Consider the following 17,637-nt stretch of genomic DNA (forward strand, 5'->3'; position numbering starts at 1 on the left):
CTCCGAAGCCTCGATCGACGAATTCGAATCTGCATTAATGGTAAGACGATTTAATAAGTTTTCTAAATCTAACAAATTTAGATCGCAGTCGAGTAAACATCAGTAAAGAAAAAGAACGGTTCGTTGTTACAATTGCAACGAAGAAGGGCACATCAAAGATGACTACCCAAAATTAAAGAAAAAGAAGAAAGAGGAGGAAAAGACAAAGTACAAGAAACCAGAATCCTCCAAGCATAAGAATCTGAAGGCCACTTGGTTAGATTCGTCTTCTTCCGAATCAGACATCGAAGCCTTCTCTGGTTTAGCACTAATGGCTAACCATTAGTTGGAAAAAGAGTCAAGCTCAGAAATGAGCATAGATGAAGGGGGAGGAACCTCAGACGAAGAAAGCGATGATGAAGGGGGAGCATCACCAAGTCAGGTAAGTAAGGTACATGCTCTAACCCCTACTCAGTCGTTTAAATTTATTAAGTCTCTTTCTAAAGACTTATTTAAATTAGAAAAAGAAAATGTCGAATTGAAATTAAACCTAGCAAAAGCATGTCCACTAGAAATGTATGATAATCTAAAACTAGAAAATGAAAAATTAAAAGTTGAAATTGAGAAATTGAAGAATAATGATGCATGCTTAAATAAATTTCCAAAATCAAAATTAAGAATTTATGGAAAATTGAATTGGTATATTAGAAAACATCAGGGACAACTTAGGAAAGTCCCCAGAAATTATGTACCCCCTAAATTTTTGAATAACACAGTAGGAAGGAATCTATACTGGATTCCAAAATCCTTGCTAGATTAAATTTTTTTTTAAGGCTTTCAGAAGAAAAATTAAACGTTAAAATTTCTTTATGAAACTTTGTCTAAGGAAGTGGTTGTTGCTCCAATAACCAAGAAGGCCTAGTGCCTCACCATGACCTAGAAGCTGAAATATTGAAATAAAATGTTTAATTAACTTTCTGAAAAAAGCATTAAACTAGAATTAAATAATGCTTTGAAAGTTTTTTCAAATATTTTTGGAAAATTCTAAAAATTTTGACTTAGAAATTATTTTGAAAAATTCTAAAAATTCAGTTTACTTAGAAATTTTTTTGGGAAAATTCTAAAAAATTCATTTTGACTTAGAAATTATTTTGAAAAATTCTAAAAATTCAGTTTACATAATTTTTTTAAAAAAATTCATCTTGCTCAGTAATTTTTCTAACTTATAATTTGCTAAATATTTTTTAAAAAAATCATATTCTCTTATTATTACCCCATTTTTGCTGTGATGAAAGGGGGAGAGAGAAGTACAAGTTTAGGGGGAGAGAATTTTTTTAAAATTAAAAATATTTTTGAAAAATTTAAGTTGTTGCAATTTTATTTATTGTAAACTTATGCTTAACATCTTAGTTTAGTAATTTTATTTAAAAAATTACTATTTGTCTATTTTACCCTAACTTAAACTTGGGTTGATGCACATCAAAAAGGGGGAGATTGTTGGATCCCTGTGGATGTTTTGATGTGATCAACCAAGTTGGTTAGGTCCTGCTTTGTGTTTGATCCCTGTGTCTAAGTGTGCAAAAGCTTAGGAGCATAGGAAGTAGAGCGGAAGACGCAGCTAGCGAGAAGGACGACACGGGAAGGGAGTCGATGGGCTCTGTGCGTCCGAAGGACGAAAGAGCTGCGGAAGAGTACACCGGTGGGCGAGAAGAACGTGTGCGGCGTTCGAGGGACGTTAAGCCGGGGAGGAAGACTGCTCGAGGAGAAGGTTGGAAATTAGGTTCGGGTGAGCCCTATTTCGGTTGGCTGCAATCACCCAAACAAACGAAGCATCGGAAGTCAAAGCAGAGAAGAAACGGAGCGAGAAGACTGCTCGAGACGCCTTCAACCAATGTTGAAGGCGCCTCAAGCTGAGGCACCTCGAGCCTCAGTCTGAGACGCCTCAAGCACTGAGGTGCCTCAGACTTGCTTTGAGGCGCCTTCAGCCTGGTCAAATTTGACCGTTCGTAGCGGATAGAGTTCTATTCGCTACACCGAGTTGGAGGCACCTTGAACCTTGTTGGAGGCGCCTTAGACCCTCGGGATAGAATTTCCAGAGGCTATTTAAAGGCCCCTGGAGGTAGGAATTGAAATACAACTCAAGCAATCAACTGTGTAGTCTTTCCTCGCAATAGTTCTAAGCTTCCAAAGTGTAAAAGGTTTCTCCGCCTTTAGAGAAGGAGATTCTTCAGTGCGCTTTTTCTTATTGCCTTGGATTAACAACGTTCTTTGTTGTAACCAAGTAAATAGCTGAGTCTCTTTTCGTTTCTGTTAATTTATTTGTTATTATTTACTATTGCTTTTATTTTGAGTTGAAAACTCCGAGGAGGGTATACTTTATTTTTTTGAAGCAATTCACCCCCCCCCCCCCCTCTTGTCGGCCTCCCTTGCACCAACAATAGTCACTTTTTCATGCGATCATCCATTCCTACTATAGAGATTATTGATTAGTATAGCTTGCATCGATTAGTTTATTGCTCTAGTTCAGTTAATATAGGTATGTGTGCTGAGCTGTATCACAACCTAGTTATAGTCGATGACTCTACCTACACTACTAGGGTTGCCGGTATATATATGACCTTATCTCCCACTATTATTGGTGACTTTTTGGGTCTACGTCCATCTACATATCCTTTCCAGTGCTACCCTCCTCAGGATCCACTATTTGGTGATCGCTACTCACATATCACACTTGATACGATCTATTCATATTTTTTTGGGGGTCAGCGTGTACTGACTATGACCCTATTTAGATCAGTTACCCTTAGAGTCCAGGACTATGTCCTCTATGGAGTTCTAGTTACATGCATTTTCCCCCTGACCACTTCCGACGTAGCGATGATACATCCGTTTCATTCCTTTCTCCTTTATGCATTATGTCATAGATTAGATATAGACATTAGTTTGCGTATATTTTAAATCATCCTTTATTCAACTAGAAATACCACTAGTCAACGGGTCCACATGCCATATTGTTATATTTTGACTGCATACATTGCCTCACTAGACATTGATGTCACTGTAGGTGATGTTAGAGCCCTAAATGAGTTTGACATGGTAGGTCCTAGGAACTTCTCCTTAGGGGGTGTACATATAGATGATGAGGGTATCCTATCCTGGAGGAGAGCAGCCTTGCACTAGCTCGATCCAACTGCCCTGCCCGAGCTGATCCTGAGGCCCAGGATCAGCCTGATCCAGCTCTAGACGATGAGGCAAAGCTAGATGCATATGTTGCCGATCTCTTTCGGGCACCGACACCGACATCGACACCTCCTCGTATGTTAGACGACTGAATCATCGAACTTGAGGCTGCCATGACGAGTCTTCGGTAGGAGGTCTCCGATCTTCGACAGGACATGTCCAGTTCTCTAGAGGAGAATTAGACTCGTCACACTGAGTTGATGGACTTCTTGCGCTCCTGGGGTTCTAGTCTGTCTTCCTCGGCTTCGCATTAGTGCACTCCTTGATTGCTTTTTTGCTTATACTTATTGACTTAATGTGACTTTACTTTCATTTCAATTATTAGTACTTTATTTTACTTTAGCCAGTTTCACTTTAGTGATTTGCTATTACTTTTTACATAATGTTTGATCTCACTATGTTATTAGATTAAGGGGAAGGATTTATTTAAATAAGTTAAAAATAATCTCACTATGCTTCTTTCCTTTAAAATATCTTTCTGGCTTTAAAAATTTTCCTCATTTTTTTAACTACTTTCAAAATTAGACTTATATTACTTTTTATATAGTTATATTTTCCAGAGTACTTTGGATTTTTGAAGAAAAATGTTTATTTCTTTAAAAAAATATTAAAGCTTTAGAAATTATTTTTTTTCTTTAAATAAAAAAAATTTGAATTTTTTTTTCAAACTTGAAGAAGTTTTTTTTAAAGCTTTATTTCAACAAAGCTCTTAAACATAATTCCTTAGAAGTCTGATTTTAACCTTCCTTTAAAAATTTTACTTAGGCATTTCCTTTCAAATTTTCTCTTAGAAAACTTTAAATCTTTGAAAATCATTTTGACAAACACTTTAAAATAATTTTTGAAAAGTTATTGCTTTTGAAATATTTGAAAACTTACTTGTAAAATTTCTTAAAATATTTACTCCTCCCTTAACTAAACTTGAGCTTTTATTTAATTTCCTTACATGGTTATAACTCTTTGACACTTGCTTGAAGATCTTAGCTTGCAATATTTTTACTTATTTTTATGCATTATGTCTTTTGTTTTTGATGTATGCCAAAGGAGGAGGATAGTGGGTTAAGCTAGAAAAATTAACACTTTTAAAAATTGAACTCACTTTTAAAATACTTTGTACTTTATTGCTTTATTGCATTTTTCCAACTTTAACCTGAGTCCTCACTACATCAAAAAAGAGGAGATTGTTGGTGCAAATTACACTAACAGTCTGGTTTTGATGTATGAAAAGTATGTTAAAGTTAGATAGGTTGTTTGTCTAACGTTTCTACCAAGTGTGTAGGAGTTGACTAATCTGAAGGACCTGACACCAGGCTGAAGTTTAGATAGGTCCGTGGGGCCCGATATCTGGCAGGAAGTCCGGTTGGATCGCGGAACCTGACAATCTGCCAAAGTCTAGTTGGGTCTGTGGACCTGATAATTGACGGGAAGACCTGGTGGGTTAGATGCAAGTCGAGAGATCGCAGTTGGTAAGTGAAGGTAAGCAACTGGAGGAGAGATTCAGTGAGGACGCGTTCTCCATTGAGAGAATTGTAGACGTCGATCCAACTTAGATCCATTTGGAAAATCTAAGTTGAGATCTTGACTAGATTCTGGCCTCAAGGAGACAGAATCTAATTAATACCCTATCTTCCATTTGTGCTAACTCTATTTTGTAGGGTAGATATAATTTGTATTGCCCAGACTAACCTTTTCTTGCAGGGAGAAGGATGCTGAAGTAAAGGGGTCCGGGCACCCGGAAGGAGTCCGAGCACCCGGAAGGAGTCCGAGCACTCGGACTTCGAGGTAAGTACATTAGAAAATCTATTTTCTACTTTTAAACTTCACTAATCTAGGTGTGCAGGCTTAAGAAATAAAGCAAAAAAGACGACTCAAAACCTAGCACTGAGAGCGAACTAGAAAGTTGAACTAGATTCAGACATATCACTCGACGAAGACAAAACTACATATATGGTAAAAAGTTCAGTAAGTTCTTTAAGTTTAACAAGTATAATAAGTCGCAAGCTAAGAAACTTCTAAGAAACAAATGAAAGGTGTGATGCTATAACTGCTAAGAAGAAGGGTACATCAAGAACAACTATCCAAAACTAAAGGAGAAGGACAAGAATAAAAGATCAACCGGGACGAAATACAAGAACCTAAAGGCGACGTGGGATAAATTATCGTCATCAGAGTCAGAAATTGAAGCCTACGCTAGATTTGCACCGATGGCAAGTCACTAAGAAGATGACGATGCAAGCTCATCCGAAATAAACATAAAGAGCATCAACGAAGGGGGAGCTATTTCAGAGGGAAGCAGCAATGAAGGGGGAGCGTTGGATAATGAGATCGACAAGATAAGTGAGGTACGATCTCTACCTCCCAATAAATTATATAAATTTATTAGAATACTTTCTAAAAGTTCTTGTCAATTAAAAATAGAAAATGGAAATTAAAAAAAGAAAAATTTAGAATTAAAAGTTATTTTAGCAAAATCATGTTCACTAGAAGAATTGGATAAAATCAAAAATGAAAAATTAAAAATTAAAAGAACACATAGAGTTATTGAAAAAGAATAATAATGCATGATTAAACTTAAGTTCTTTTCAAAATTCAAATTTTAGAAATCATGGTAGATTTAATTGGTGCTTTAGATCTCATAAGGGTCAAATTGCAAAGGTATTACAAAAATTTATTCCTAAAAAATATCTTGTTAGATATATTGGATTTCAAAATCATATCTAGTATAAATTCCATTTTTAATTGATTTACTAGATTGAAATTGTTTTATTTAGAAAAATATGTTTTGCAAACTTACTATTAGTATTTTTTGTTCAAAATTTTTATAGTCATAAGATAGCAAATTCTATGTTAGAATAAATCATTTCAAAATTTTCTGACCTTGAATTAATTTTTCATAATATTAATTTTTAATATTAAAAATTTTTAAAGGCCATTCTTTGAAAATTTAATCTTTCTACACCATACTTTCTATTTTACGTACTTAGAAAAAGTTACAAAATTTTTCAAGTTAACATCTATTTTTTTAAGTGTTCTCCTTTGCAAATACATCTTTCTACATAAAATAATTAATTTTTACTAATATTAATGCTATTTTTTGTGAAAACTTTATCTCGATATTTGATAAGTATGGTTAAAAGTAACAAAAATTTTCAGAATTTTTAAAGATTGAAAATAATTTTAAAATTATTTCTTCAAAAACTAGTTTTTAAATTGTAAAAATTTATATTTTTAAAAAATAATTCCCACAATTTTTCTATATGTTAGTCACTATTTATGTAACTCTTAGATTTTTTTCAAATTTATTTTTCTATGTTTATCCCTATTTTTAATGTAATCAAAGGAGGAAAAATATGTTTAAATCTAGGAGAGGAATAATTTCTTTTTTCAATTTATTGCATTTAATGTTGCATATTTAGTAATTGCATTGCATATTTATTAATTGCATTGACATTCTTATTTATTTTACTATTTTAGTTTAACCCTAATTTAGCTTGGGTTGATCCATATCAAAAAGAGAAAGATTGTAAATATCATGAGGTTTTGATATGATCAACCAAGTTAAGTTAGACTCTGCGTATTTGATGCCTTGTGTCTCAGTGTGCAAGGACTTAGAAACGCAAGAAATAAAGCAGAAGACAAGACAAATGAGAAGGATGGCACGGGAATCGAGTTGACGAATTTGGTGTATCTGAGGGATGAGAAACAATGGAAGAGTACGCCGATGGAACAAGAAAGACGTGCATGGCGCTATCGAGGAACTCGTACGTCGGAGCGGAAGACTACTCGAGGAGAGGAGGTCGGAGTTGGGTTCGAGTAAATTCAATTCTGGAAGGCCGGAGCATCACCCAAGCGACCAGAGAAGAAGCCTACGACCGGAGAAGGCGTCAGACAGTTAGCAATGGGCTGACTGATCGGGGTGCCCGGACCATTTAGTCCGGGTGCCCAGACCACCTAGTCCGGGAGCCTAGACTAATAGGGTGCCGAATAGACATCTCATCGTAGTGGATTACTTTTCGGGTCCACGTCAGCAATGGTCCAAGCGCCCGAACATGAAAAAAAAATTCTATCTTCCAGCTGTTGCAAAGCCGTTGCGTGGAGATAGAGTTTGCCTCGTAAGAGGTGCTTGGATCACCATCCAGGCGCCCGGAGTCCGCCACTTCAACAATGGATAAACTTGATCAAAGCACCATAAATAGAGCTCTGGTTCACTTAGTTTAAGTACAACACTTCTATACTTCAAATTTCATATTCTGCTTTCAATTTATGTGCTTTCAACGCTTTCTTCGCCTATGATGAAAGGAGAATCTTAGTGAACTTCCATTGCCTTGGATTAGCAACATCCCTGGTTGCAAACAAAGAAAAAGTTTGTTTGTCTCTTACTTCTTTTATGTTTTTATTTTTGAATTAGCTATCACGTGTGTTGTGCCCAAAGTATGTTCACATATCTCCACAATGACATGATATTGTCCACCTTGAATCTAGGCCCTCATGGCTTTGCTCTTGGGCTCTTTCCAAAAGGCCTCATACCAATGGAGATATCCTACATCCTTTTAAACTCATGATCTTTTTCAAATATTTTCAATGTAGGACTTTGATTGAATCCCAACAATCCTCTCCTCAAATGAAGGATCACAATAACTCTCATGGTCCAGGCCTCCCCGCAAGCATCCGATCACCCTGACCTGCTCTGGACCTCCCTTCAAGTATTCGCATCTAGTTACCCTGACTTGCTTTAAGCCTTCCCGCAAGCATCTGCATCCAGTCACTCTTGACCTGCTTCACGCCTCTCCGCAAGCATCCGATCACCCTGACATACTTTGAGCCTCCTTATGAGCATCCGATCACTCATGACCTGTTTCAGGCCTCCCCATGAGCATTTGGTCACACTGACCTACTTGCCTCCCCGCAAGTATCCGATCACCTTGACCTGCTCCGGGGCCTTCCCATAAGTATCTGGTCACCTTAACTTGCTCTGGGCCTCCTCACTAGCATCCAGTCACTCATGACCAGCTCCGGGCCTACCTTTAACTTCGTTCAAGGCCACCTCACATGGTATCTAGACTGGACCATGACTCTGATACCAATTTGTTGGGATCGAAGGATATTCACATATCTCCACAATGATATGATATTGTCCACTTTGGGCCTAGACCTTCATGGATTTTCTCTTGGGCTCTCTCCAAAAGGCCTCATGTCAATGGAGATATCCTATATCCTTTTAAACCCATGATCTTTACCAAATCTTTCCAATGTGAGACTTTGATTGAATCCCAATAATGACTAATTGTTGTGCAAAGAGGGGGGGGCAACACTTCTCAACATCTAATGTAGAAGAAGAGGAAGAGAAATAGATTGTGAGGAGCAACAAGACAAAGACACACGAAAGGAGAGCAAACACGAGGAAGGAGGAGAAGAAGATGAAGAAGAGTTACTGTGTTTCGACGATGTGCCTACTTCACAAAAACGGCCGAAACTTTATTAGAATTTTCTTTACACAAGAGAATTATATTCCATGATTCTTGTGATTGTTGTTGTACAATAGACTTACAATGATCCCTATAAATAGTGCATAAATCCCAGACCCGATAAAATCATAATAGAATTTTATTATGAAAAATTGCAACAGAATTCTGTTATGAAAAATCTTAACAGAATTCTGTTTTATAAAATTGTAAGTGAATTTTATTATGAAAAATCTTAACATTTTTTCCCCATTACATTCATCACATTGGCCTTCATCTAAATATGAGTCACCCATCAACAATCTCCACATTGACGAATATTCACCCCTTCGAAGAACACGAGTATTTGAACAAAACTTCACTTGGATCTCTGGATATGAGCTTCCTTCCTCTAGCATCTAGAGATATAGATCAAGTTTAAGCAATGCTTGAACTTCTCTGTGGTCACTGCTTTGTTAGCATGTCTGCCGCAATGTTTGTAGTGTAAACCTTCTCAAGTTAAATTTCTCCGGAAGCAATAAGCTCTATGATCTTGTGAAACCTCACATCAATAAGCTTGGTTATCGCATGATATACCTGATTCTTCGTCAAATAGATAACACACTGACTATTTCATAACAACTTGACTCCATCTTGTTGAACACCGAGTTTTCTGACCAACCCTGTAAGCCATAAAGCTTCTTTCACTGCTTCACCTACTTCCATGTACTCCGACTCCGTAGTATACAATGCAACAATAGATTGTATCATAGATTTCCAACAAATAGGTTCTCCTACTACAGTGAACACATATCTTGTAGTAGACCTCTTGTTATCTAAATCTCCTACATAGTCTGTATCTATGTACCCAACAACTAAAAGATCTTCTGGTTGTCTACTGAATATGATGTCATAATCAGTTATATTTCTTAAGTATCTAAAAATCCACTTCACTACATCCCAATGTGGTCGACCATGATTTGAGAGAAACTTATTCACCATACTAACTGCTTGCACCAAATCTGGTCTCGTGCAAACTATGGAATACATCAGACAATCAACTACACTGGCATAAGAAACCTTTGACATCTCTTGGATCTCGTCATCTGTTTTTGGACACTATGTGCTGGATAACTTGAAGTGATGTACCAGGGGTGTGCTCACCAACTTTGCATTCTTCATATTGAACCTATCCAACACCTTTTCGACATAGCTACGTTGAGACAACCATAATCTCCCTGTAGCTATATCCATGTGAATCTCTATCCTAAGAATCTTCTTGGCCTCTGCCAAATCTTTCATATCAAATTCCTTACTCAATAGCCTCTTCAATTTATCGACTTCTTTCATCTTCTTTGCAACAATGAGCATGGCATCTATGTATAGTAGTAAGAAAACCAGTGATTCATCTTCAAGGCTCTTCACATATATGTAGCAATCATATTTGTTTTGAATCATGTATAAATCAAAACGTTTGTACCATTGCCTAGGGGATTGTTTCAATTCATAGAGCGATTTCTTCAATTTGTAAACCAACTGCTCTTATCTAGGCTGACTAAATCCCTTAGGTTGTGACATAAAAGTTTACTCTTCTAAATTTTCATGAAGAAATGCCGACTTTACATCCATTTGCTCTAGCTGCAAATCGTGATGTGCCACTAAAGCTCTAATTGATGTATGTCTTACCACTGAAGAGAAAATTTCTTCATAGTAAATCTCTTTTTTCTATGAATACCCTTTTGCTACCAACCGAGCCTTGAACTTCACTTCTTTTCCCTCTGACATTGCTTCTTTCTTCTTGAATATCCATTTACACCCTATAACTTTCTCTCCTTCAGGAAGTTCCACTAGATCCCACATTTGGTTCTTATGCAATGATTCCATCTCCTCTACCATAGCACCCGTCTACTTGTCATTCTCAGAGCTATGCATCGCCTCCTGAAAAGATGTAGGGTCTCTGCTACTAGTGATAAGCACATAAGATACCAAGTCTTTGAATCCGTATTTGGTGGGCGGTTTTATAACTCGTCTCATTCTGCCACCAGTTATAGTGCGATGCTCCGTGTGCTCTGAGCTAGAATAATCAAAGTTTTGAGTCTCTAGCTCCGCCTACACAATATCTTTCTCCATGTTGCTCTGTGGTGTTTCCTTTCCTTTTTCCTGAGTACACTGTAGCATAGCCTTCTCATCAAACACCACATCTTTGCCGATCACCACTTTGTTTGCCTTAGGATCCCAAAGCGTGAAGCCTTTAACTCCTTTCTAATATCCCAAAAAAATGCACTGCTTTGACTTCACATCCAACTTTGATCTTTTTTCACTAGATATGTGCATATAGGTTGGACATCCAAAAATTCGAAGATGAGAGTAATCTACTTGATTCCCTGTCCATACTTCCTCTAATACTTTGTCTATCCTTGGTGATCTATTAATGAAAAACATGCAATGTTAACTGCTTTTATCCAAATATTCTTTGCTAGCACTGCATTGAGCTTGAGACATCTTGTCTTTTCAATGATTATCTTGTTCAACCTTTCTGCTACCCCGTTCTACTGAGATGTCCTGCGAATCAAGAAATGCCTTATTATCCCATGTTGCTTATAAAATTTTGAAACTTTAAATTTGTGTACTCAGTCCCACTGTCTGATATAAATCATTTGATCTTTCTTTCGGTCTGGTTCTCCACTTCAGTTTTCCACAATTTAAACTTTGTAAAAGTTTCCAACTTGTGACGCATAAAATATACCTAGACTTTTCATGAGTAATAATTAGTAAAACTCACAAAATACAAGTGCCCTCCATGTGATATTACACTGGCTGGTCCCCAGAGATTTATATATATGTAGCCCAGAATTCCCTCCGTCTTGAATTGTACTTTGCTCCCAATGGCAAATGACACTCGGCTGCTATTTGTCGCCGTTGCACCATTTTAGCCGCTCACACTTCTATCAACATCTTCAGTTCTTCTTGCGTCAAGGTTATTGTGGTGAGTCGTCCAGTCTCGACGATCTTCACATCTCGAATGCAGGTGAAGTTCTCACAAACGGTCTCAAATATGATCCTGTCTGAAAACTGGGAAGATGACTAGCTGGAAACTCCACTCTACTGTTGACCAAACAAAGACTTCAAGCTATCCTGCATGTCACAAAGAGCGTTAGCTGCCGAGTCAAGGAAGGGGTCCTCGACATTGACCCTTCAATGCTTAAGTCAGTAATCAATTTTGAGAGAAGAATGGTGAATGAACTGCAGCAATGAGTATCTAAAAATATCACATACTTGTACCTGTAGATAGAGACTCCTTTTTAAAGTATCACTGTTGTGTATATGCACAAATTTCAAACACTTCCAAGAAAGGACATAGCATAAAGTGACTCTGACACCTTTTCTAAAATGAGGCCACAAATCTCTATAATTTGGCAGGCTGGAAGTTTCGAAAGCATGATTTGTCTGTAGGATATTCTCTGTCCTCCGTGGTATAAACTGCAAAAAAATCATATTAATTCATTAGGTCATGGGTCCGCCATAGGCTACTTTGACTAACCAATCAAATTATTGAATAGTCTAATCGACCCTTCTTCCCAAATGGTACCCGACTGATATTTATGAATGCAATGGGCGATTCAACTTTCATTCGGCTTCCTTATTTGACCCATAATCAACCAAGTGTCTAGCGTCCGATCGAACCATATATCCGATCAGCTAGAACACTCGGTTAGGGTAACTAATACTTGGCTTCACGTGAGCATTGTTTTAGAAATTCATCTTCAAGGCCCAATCGGATGAGCCCCTGGCTTAACCTTCCACCCGTCCACGAGGCTAGAAACAAAGGCCAGGTCGGACCAAAGGTCTAGTCGATCCGATCAGCCATTCTCTTGTTTCAAATGATGTGACCATCCTTCGACTTTGACTCATACGTCAGCTGATCTCCTAGACTTTGACCCCTCCCAGAGGGGCTACCTTAAACATCGTATTAGTGGGCTTTTTGGGAAGACATCATATTAGGGGCACTGAGCGAACATTCCAAAACTCTAAACTGAAAACTAGTACGACCATGCTCCGGCGGCCGTCAAGTTTGAAACATCGCCGACAACCGTGGAAGCCCACTCCCACACGTATGTCGATCCCTCTCCTCGAGGAGCTCAAGTCCACCGTTGATCCCCCCGACCTACTCACCTATACCATCTATTCTTCTCTGCTCTACTACCTCACCAAGGCGTGCCTCATCTCGGAGATCAATTCCCTCTAATACCATAAAGGATAGCGATTAAACACAAATTTATATAGACTGCAACACTACAACACAGGAAAAAAGAAAACCCAATCAGTTCACACTTTCTAACTAACATTTACTAATCTAAAATCCTATTAAAAAATTTAAAAATATAAAAAATAGAAATTACAAAAATATCTAAAATATAAAAAATACCTTAAATATTAAAAAAAATAAAAATTATAAAACTAATAATAATCTACCGATCGTTCTGCATTAATCACCTCGGGTTGAAAGATCGATTTTAAAATAGTATTAGATGGTAGTTTAGTAGGAAGATCATCCGGTATCAACTTAGTAACATCTACTAATAAGTGTTGGACTTCTGTTTCCGTAGGTAAAAATCATATGTTTAGATTCTTCTCATATTCAACAAAACCAACAATTGATGAGCCTCATCAAGACAATAAATTTAATCTCTGACAGATCAAGAGCAAACTCACTGAATAACCTCTCAATATCAAGTCCTCGTAGAAGTTGACCTTTGGAATGTATGGAAGAATCAGATAACTCATTTCTGATAGATAATATGATACTACCAAATACACATGCTAGAACTGCCCTTACTGGCGAGAGATTCGCAAGATGCTTTACTAAACTCAATTAGGAGATCTTTCTACCCATACACATTCCAGAAAGAGTATGTCGGATAGGAATGCAAACCCAGCCACGACCAGAACGTGGAGGAAAAACTAGTGGCACACAAGCCAATATAACCTCGTGCACAAAATCCACACCCTTAATATCAGCTATCTTTCCAGCAGCATCAGTGCTCCCACAATCAAAAACAAGACGAATAAGAAGATCTTTGGGCGACTCATATATGAGTGAAAAAAAATTTTGAAATAATGAGTTGTGTCAACTCCATCAACTATGTCACCGAGTGTAGCAATATAGATTATAAAGGATGAAAGATTAATAGGCCGCTTGGAGGTTACAGGACCAAAAAGCCTTTTCCCGGTGTCTTTCAATTCATAAGTAATCTTAGGAATACTTTCAATGCTTGACGGATTCAATGAGGATAATTTTGGAGCTCGCAAACCAAGTCCAACAGTTGTACCCTTGTTAGAGTAAGCCATTTTGATGGAATTTGAACCTTCTTCATTATTATAGTTATTCTCTGTTTCTTCAACAGCAAGAGCTTTTGAAAGATTATGGAGCTTACCACTTAAGAATTGCCTCTTTCCTTGATGAGCATCGTCAATCATCTGATGTAAGATAACAATAGCTCTTTGCCTTTGTCCTTTCTTGCTAGGCTCATTTACAGGAAATATCATTCTCTTCAGAACGTATTTCTTGGAGGGTTAAAGACTTCTCTTGCTCCAACAGATCATACAAATGCTGAAGGATGCGCCTTGTTACTGATATAGTGGCAACTTCTTGTATCTGCTCCCAATAAGAAGGACCTAGCTTTGGCGAGGTTCCAGGAAAGATCTCAGATAGCACACTGCTAGCCTGGTCAAGCAGTAACTTGCACATATCTACAGACTTTGCAGAAGTTGCTGAAACACCAATGCAAAGAAGAATTGCAACTAAAGAACCTGGCAGGCTTTGTAACGATGAAATGTGCACTTTTTGTAGTGCATTTGCTCTTCAATCTGCAACATGAGATACTGCATTCTCAATTGATGCTCTTCTAAAAGCAGCAACAACCCATTCCGAGAGTTCAAGAACAGCTTTATCTTCAGAAGGCAGGAAGAATCTCCGCACAACATAGGTGCCGATGGGGTAGGTAAAGGCTCCTCCTCTACTGGTAGAGCAGGCTCCTCACTGCCAGCTTAATGGCCTCCAGATTGTCGATGTTGACGAACGCCACCTTGACCCCGCGGGCTTAGGAGAGGATGCGAGAGAGGAGGGTGTGATGTGAATCCAACAAGAAAGATTTCTCAAGAACCTACAACGAATTGAAGACAGAAAGGAAGGTTTAAGACGATAAGATGAATGAAAAGAAATCTCGACTCAATACTTAGGAAAGCATGAATCTTGGTATAGAAGATGGAAGATGCCACAACCTTGGGATTGAGGTTGATAAGTCTTTGAACGCCACAAGGAAATATCTTGATAAGTTCTAGTTCAACGAAGAACTAACAAGCAAGAGCCTCATCATGCTTTAGATTGAAAAATGTGAAAGATACATGTGTGACCGTTAACCCTTTTATTTATAGCTATAGTGTGATCAAAAAACCCTAAAAGGTCAAAAAAAAAAGCCCATTTAGTAAAGGCCTATATAGACTACTTAGTCATTTTAAGCTTCTGTCATTCTTACAACCCAAATAAAGGTAAAAATTGAGTCCAAATTGAGTCTCCATGTCCATACTACATAGATATGAGAATTAAATGCTAATTGAGCTCATCTAAGGTTTGAATTAGGTTGACTAAGCCGGATGACTTGCTCTTGGTCAAACCTTCTTTAATGGTAGCCTTGACCTTCACATCTTTAATTAGCACATTAAGTGCTTCCTTAATCTTTTTAGCCTTAGCCCTTGTAATTGGACCTCCATTGATGCATAATGGATCATCATTAACATCTAGAGTGGGTTGAGCGTGATCTATATCATAAGCTTGTTGTGCAACTTGTTGTTCTCTTTCTTTTACTCCATCATCCCCCCTCTCCTCAAAATGATTCGTCCTCAAATCTTGATCACCTACATGAAAAGGAGAAATGTCAGAAACATTAAATGTAGCACTTACATTATACTCACCTAGTAAATCAAGCTTATATGCATTATCATTGATTTGAGCAATGACTTGAAATGGACCATCTTTTCGTGGATGCAACTTAGTACGACGTTTAGTAGGGAATTTTTCCTTCCTCATATAAACCCAAACCCAATCTCCGGGTTCAAAGATCACTTTCTTTCGTCCCTTGTTAGCTTGTGTAGCATATTGTCCAGTCCTCTTTTCAATTTGCAATCGAACTTTCTAATGCAGCTGCCTCACAAACTCAGCTTTTCTGGTACCATCTAAACTGGCATGTTCAGAGATAGACAAAGATGACAAATCTAAAGGAGTTAAAGGTTTGAACCCATATACCACTTCAAAAGGTGAAAAATTAGTAGTAGAATGCATAGATATATTATAAGCAAATTCAACATGTGGTAAAAAATCTTCCCAACCTTTTAAATTCTTTTGAATGATATCTCTCAATAAAGTAAATAAAGTTCGATTTACTACCTCAGTTTATCCATCTGTTTGTGGATGACAAGTTATGGAAAACAAAAGATTTGTTCCTAACTTTCCCCATAATGTCTTCCAAAAGTAGCTTAGAAACTTTGCATCGCGATCTAAAACTATGCTCCTCGGTACTCCATAAAGCCGTATCATCTCCCTAAAAAATATATCAACAATATGGTTAGCATCATCTATTTTCCTACAAGGAATAAAATTAGTCATTTTAGAAAATCTGTCCACAACCATAAAATTAGAATCCATACCTCGTTTGGACCTTGGTAGTCCTACAACAAAGTCCATGGAAATATCAACACAAGGTTCACTAGGAATTGGTAAAGGTGTATACAGTCTGATACGGTGTATGATCGGTAGGGTCGGACATCGGACGTGGTGAGAAGTCAAGCCCACGTGGCGGTCAGAAGTCAAGCCCATGTGGCGGTCAGAAGTCAAGCCTACATAATTGTCAAAAGTCCGTCTATGTGGCGGTCAAAAGTCCCGCTTATGTGGAAGTCAAAGGTTCAGATTACAGGATGACCTAGAGGGGACATAAGCGACATTTGGGGGTCAGGTCTACGTGGCAAGTAAGAGTTCAGATTGATCGGGACGCACCGGTCTGGACACATGGATCAAAGCGTACAGGTTGGGATGTGCCAACCAAGGATACAGGTCAGGACTTATATCCTTATGGCTTAGGCAGGACACATGGATCAAAGCGTATAGGTCAGGATGTGCCAACCAAGGATACAGGTCAGGACTTATAGCCTTATGGCTCAGGTAGGACACATGGGTCAAAGCGTACAGGTCGGGATGTACCAACCAAGGATATAGGTCGGGGCTTATAGCCTTATGGCTCAGGTAGACACATGGATCAAAGTGTACAGGTCGGGATGTGCCAACCAAGGATACAGGTCGGGACTTATAGCCTTATGGCTCAGGCAGGACACATGGATCAAAGCGTACAGGTTGGGATGTGCCAACCAAGGATACATGTCAGGACTTATAGCCTTATGGCTCAGGCAGGATACATGGATCAAAGCGTACAGGTTGAGATGTGTCAACCAAGGATACAGGTCGGGACTTATAGCCTTATGGCTCAGGCAGGACACATGGATCAAAGCGTACAGGTCAAGATGTGCTGACCAAGGATATAGGTCAGGACTTATAGTCTTATGGCTCAGGCAGGACACATGGACCAAAGTGTACAGGTCGGGATGTGTCAACCAGGGATCAGGTTAGGACATAGGGAATCAGACTGAGGCATACAGGTCGGGACTCAGGATAGACGGAAGTACACTGAGGCATACAGGTTGGGATTCAGTATAAGAAGAACCAGACTAAGGTTTAACAGGTCACGACTTACAAGGTAAGGCAGGTCAGGAGTTCACAAAATAGGACACACGGAACATGGATGGATACACAGGTCTGGAGTTGTGAAGCGACAAACGCAGGTCAGGAAAGGTAGGTCTACACCCACAGGTCGAAGCCGGCAGATACAGGGACCCAGTCCAGGGTTAATAGATTAGGGCAGGCGTACAC

The sequence above is a fragment of the Zingiber officinale genome, chromosome 7A, assembly GCF_018446385.1.
Source record: "Zingiber officinale cultivar Zhangliang chromosome 7A, Zo_v1.1, whole genome shotgun sequence".
NCBI classification, from domain to species: domain Eukaryota; kingdom Viridiplantae; phylum Streptophyta; class Magnoliopsida; order Zingiberales; family Zingiberaceae; genus Zingiber; species Zingiber officinale.